Source organism: Tenrec ecaudatus, chromosome 17 (assembly GCF_050624435.1).
Source record: "Tenrec ecaudatus isolate mTenEca1 chromosome 17, mTenEca1.hap1, whole genome shotgun sequence".
NCBI classification, from domain to species: Eukaryota; Metazoa; Chordata; class Mammalia; order Afrosoricida; family Tenrecidae; genus Tenrec; species Tenrec ecaudatus.
The window spans coordinates 4,334,826-4,340,081 of NC_134546.1; the positions used below are offsets into that span (position 1 = coordinate 4,334,826).

The 5,256-nt window shown below is 40.9% G+C and overlaps 1 pseudogene; it reads left to right on the forward strand.

Moving 5' to 3' along the window:
• The first annotated feature begins 3,406 nt into the window (after nucleotides 1-3,406).
• On the forward strand, nucleotides 3,407-3,532 carry LOC142431231 (small nucleolar RNA SNORA51; annotated as a pseudogene).
• Nucleotides 3,533-5,256: the final 1,724 nt, after the last annotated feature.

A 5,256-nucleotide genomic window follows, 5' to 3' on the forward strand; every position in this document is an offset into this window, starting at 1 on the left:
TGTGCCCAAATATTATATGGATGAAAAACTTTCCCAATCTCCATTTTTTCTTTATGAACCTCTTTACAACCTCAATAAAATTTGTGAAAAACTCATTTATTTACCAATTTCACTAGACAACTAAAGTTCTAGTGTGTGTCTAACATCCCAGCATTTTCACTCATGTCTATCACCTTTTTGCTGATAGGTTGATTCTGTTGTTTAATGAGCAGCACAATTCGGGATCGCAAATTATTTGCCAAAGTTACTGAGTCGTGTCCTTAAAGCTGATGGGCGCTATTTCTACCATCCTATTACAGGTGGTTTCTTATAAACTCGTGTTATCGGTGATTATTTTTAGTTAAGAGAAGCCCCAGGAAAGATTTTTAAAAAACAGATATAAAGACATTCCAGTTCTTGATGTTATCTTTTTCTCATCTCAAGCTTTGGAGAGTCTGCTGGAAGAACACAAGGAAAAACAGGCAGGCTTCTTACAGATCTCTGAGACCTCCTTCCACTCAAATCCCAGGGGACTAGAACGCAATACCTCTGTGGTTCAGAAAGTCTTTGGACCAGAAAAGGGGCCTTTATCTGCCAACAGTTCAAACATATACAATCAAATATTGATCTAGAAAATCAGCTACTTTTCCCTCTAGCAAAGACATTAAATTAGTACTAGCTACTGAAGGCCTATACAAGGTCCTCGGGAAGATAATGATGGTCCTGAAGGTTATTGCTAGGATCAAAAGTTTACATGGACACCAAACTGATTTAACGTTTTCTGTAATGCATGGGGACAAAAGGGTGAGAGATCTGCTTGCCAGTCGGGACGTGCTGGAGAGCATCAAGAAGCCAGGTGCTGGTTTTCAAATCCATCTCATCTCTGAAAGTAAAAGGAATGGAAGGTGGCCTGTCTCACTTCGCAGAAAGGTTTTTATCACCAGGAATCTCGGATGCCTCGTGTTCGGTTGACAGTAATGCAGGGCCCTCCGACTCATAAACAGTCCCTCTGTCTATTGTGTCCTGCCTTTCAGAAGCGCATGATGTTACGTGATTAAAGAACAAAAGCCTTGCCTACCTATTCTATCACAAATAGTAGAATGTCAAAACACGATAAAAAAGCTCGCCTAATTCCAGAATCATTTGGAATGGGACGCTTCCTTTACGGAACAGTGTGTTCCGGTTGGCATGGGTTATAAAAAGTGATCTTTAATGTTCCCATACCATAAGAGAGTGCATCCAATTTTAGTAAGAAAATGTAGATGGGGGGCAATTTGTTTCTTCCAACAATGCATGTTCTTATGTCACTATTGGATTCTAGCTATATGTATGTGCGCATATATATACACGCACACATACATGTGTATATGTTTGAAACGGAGTTGGCTTTGAGTTTACTTCTGAATTTAAGAAGAAAACCAAGAATTGATCTTATTCCTCATACATTGTATGGCCTCAAATAAAAAACTTCTATGGGTGAATCCAACTAGGAAAATATGTTCACATCGCTTTCTCCTCTGGACCTCCTTCTTTGGCAGCAGGTCATCACTATTTTGAACCCACACCTAACAGGCAGTTTATAAGTACCTAGGCCTGTGAGCAGTACCTTTGCTTCATAAAACATAGTGCTTTTAAGGCAATGGGATTAATAATTGTCTAAAACAAAGGCCAGGTTCTCAGGTAAGAAAGGTCATATCTGGTATTTTCTTTGGTGGTTTATGAAGCTGACTCTTTTTTAAGAAGACTCCAGCATTTTCACTGTAGGGTCACTGGATTTATGTTAACAAGAGTTTATTCTTCCTGCTCCATTTTCTTTTTGGGATATTGATCCATAACCCAAATCCAACGGTGCATTATATTATCTTCTCCCAATGTGCTTCGGTTTATGGCTGACAATATAATCAAACTGTCTGAATTGATTGTTGTTTTTAGTAGCACGGATATTGAGTCAAAGGATGATAGAAATAAACAGTGCCCTTGAGTAACTGTTGCTTGCCAGCCCCACTTCCGTGTGATGAGACCACTCTGTGGTTAAGTGCCTGTGATTCCATTCTGACTCAGCAAGCGTGCGCACCACAGAATGAAACAGTGCCCACCTCTTTGCCGGCCCCACAATTGTCATGCTTGAACCCATCGCTTCTGACACCAGGTCCTTTCATCTTGGTGAGGGTCTCTTCTTCACTGATCCCTACTTTACAAGAAAAGCACAATGTCCTTTCTTATTATATCTCCTGATAATATGCCCTGAGTACTTGAGATAAAATTTTATCACTCCTCTTCTAAGTTGCTTTCTGGGTATACTTCCTCCAAAAATTGATTTGTTTCTTCTTCTGGTAGACCATGGTGCTTTCAATATTTGTCCCCAACACCATAGTTGAACTGTATCAATTTCTCTATGGTTTTCGTATTCATTGTCTCGCTTCCACATGCATATGAGGTGATGGAAAAATACCATGACTTAGTTCAGGTTCACTTTAGTCCTTAAAGTGAATCTTTGCTCTTTTGCAATTTACAGAAGTCTCGTGAAGCAGATTATTAGTAGTGTGATCAGTCCCTTGGTTTCCTGCTACTTTTCAAGCAGTCATTGTGGATTCAAGTGAAACGTCATCCTCGGCAACCGTTGGTTCCATTGTGAGCATTTTTTGCTTTGGTTACACCGGGTTATAGTCCATCCTGCCGGCCGCAGCCTGATCTTCACCAGTGCTTGCTGTGCTCCCCTCCTGCAGGAAGCCAGGCTGTGCCATCAGCACACTCCGAGTTGTGGGTCTTCTTGCATCCAGATGTCCTGTTCTTCTTCATACACTTCAGCTTCTCAGATTACTTACTTAGCGTACAAACTACAGCGTTTCCGTGACAAAATACAAGCCTGGCGCACAGCTTTCTTGATTTTAAACCATATCGTATCCCCTTGCCATGTTCAGACAACTGCCTCGTGGCTTATGCACAGGGTCCCCAGTTACGGGTAAGCCTTCTGGAATTCCCTTTCTTTTCAATGTTATCAAAAGTTTGGTATGGTCCTCACAGTTGAATGCTTCCTCAATGAAACACGGTCTCCATCTTTCTGGCATTCTCTGCCTTCAGCCAATAGCCATCTGGCACCCGCAATGATCGCCTTCATTCCAAGTCCTCTTCCAAATCCAGCTTGAATCTCTGGAAGCTCCCTGTTGATGTGTTGCTGCACCTTTTGTTGACTGATCTTAAGCAAAATTTTGCTTGCATGTGATATTAATGATAATGTTCCCTAATATCTGCATCCTGTTGAGTTACCTTTCTTTGGAATAGGCATACATGTGGATCTCTTCTGGTTGGTGGTCCAGGTAGCAGTCTTCGAAATTTCTTAGCACAGGCTAGAGACTACTGCCAGTGCTGCCTCACTCTGTTGTAACATTCCATTTGTCATCTACCAATTCATGGAGTCCCTTTTGAAAAACACATATAACCACAGGCTGCACCCTTGCACTGACTATATAGAAACAGGAGGCAAAGGAAGTGCCCTGTATATACCTCAACCTAAGCCCTGTGCCTGGTTTGTATTGTGAATGGGGCAGCATGGCAAAAAAACAAACAAGCATATAGTCAATGCAGCTTGGATGTCTTCCTTCAAAATCATTGGGTTTCGATCATATGTTTCCTCTTGCAGTGGTTGCAAATCAACCAATTATTTTTGGTAAAATGATTCCGCATTTCTTCCATCTTCTTTTTTTGCTTCCTGCCTCGTTCCATGTTTATGCAATAAACTCCTTCAATATTACAACTCAAAGATTGAATTTTTCTTCAGTTCTTTCAGACCGAGAGATGCTGGGTGTGTTCATCTCTTCTGATTTTCTAACTACAGGTCTTTGCACATTTCATCTTAATGCTTTACTTTGTCTTCTTTGGCTGCCTTTTAAAATCTCTACATTCGATACATTGCTCTACATTCAAGAGCATGTTCCTTCAGACATCCACCTTGGTCTGTCTGTTTTCCTGTCTTTTTAATGACACTATACTTTCTTGGTTTATGATGGTCTTGATGTCATCCCACAACTCATTTGGTCTCCTGTTGTTAATGTTCAGTGGATCAGATCCGCACTTGAGATGGTCTCTGTCTTCCAGTGGGATATACTCTAGGTCATATTGTAGTTCTCGTGGACGTGTTTCAATTTAGCTTTAACTTCACCCTGTACTTGTTTGGGGTGATGGCTCTTGAGCTTCTCTATTATGTCGTTAATTTGATTCCCTTTCGTGAGGTCCATGTGTCTAATCACCATTAATTGTGTTGAAAAGTTAGTCATCACGAATACATGGTTGACTCTGCAAAATTCTGTCACACAATCTTCAGCATCTTTGCTGTCATCAAGGTCACATTCCAACTACTGATCCTTCCTCTTTGTTTCCAACTTTAGAACTCCAATCACCAATAATTATCACAGTATCTTGACTGCATGTTCCATCATTTTCAGACAAAATAAATGGGTGGAATTCTTAAGTTTTTTCTTCACTGGTGTTAGTTGTTGATGTGCATGTTTGATTAGTAGCTGTGTTGACTCGTCTTTCATGTAGCTATACAGGTCTTACCCTATCACAGACAGCATTGCACCTAAAGAGATATAATAAAAAGTTCTTTCTGAGGATAAATGCAACACCATTTCTCTTGATGTTATCATTCCAGTAGAGTAAACCATGTGATTGACTGATTCAAAATGGTCCACACCACTACTAATGGTTGCAATATTGATCTTTATGCGTTCTATTTTATTTTTTATGTGTTTCAATTTACCTATTTACACTTTGTGCATTCTTCATTCTGGTTATTAACAGATGTTTGCAGATTCCACACACACACACACCCCACCGCTAATTTTGACTCATCAGAAAATGAAGAAGAGAGTTCTGCTCCATCAACATCTGTAAGGACCTACTCTGTTTCGAAGTGGCAGCTCTTCCCCGTGATGTTTGGTGTGACTTTCTTGGGGCGCACTCGCAGACAAGGTTTCCCTGCTCTTCATGAGGTTGTCAGTGGCTCCTCTCAGAAGTGGACACCATATGCTTCTCTTAGTCTGGAGGCTCCCCTGAAATCAGGTCACCTTCTGGTATTTGCAATACTGTTGTGTAGCTTCCATCAGCACAGCAGCACACAAACCACATGCTGACAGACGAGAGTGAGCGGTGGTGATGGACGTATAATGATGACTTAAAGCACACAGAGCGCGTCCTGCTCTCATGCAGTCACATAATAGCACAACATTTCCTCTGTGAGTAGGACTTTGAAGAAGAAGCTTAGACATTTGTTAAGTA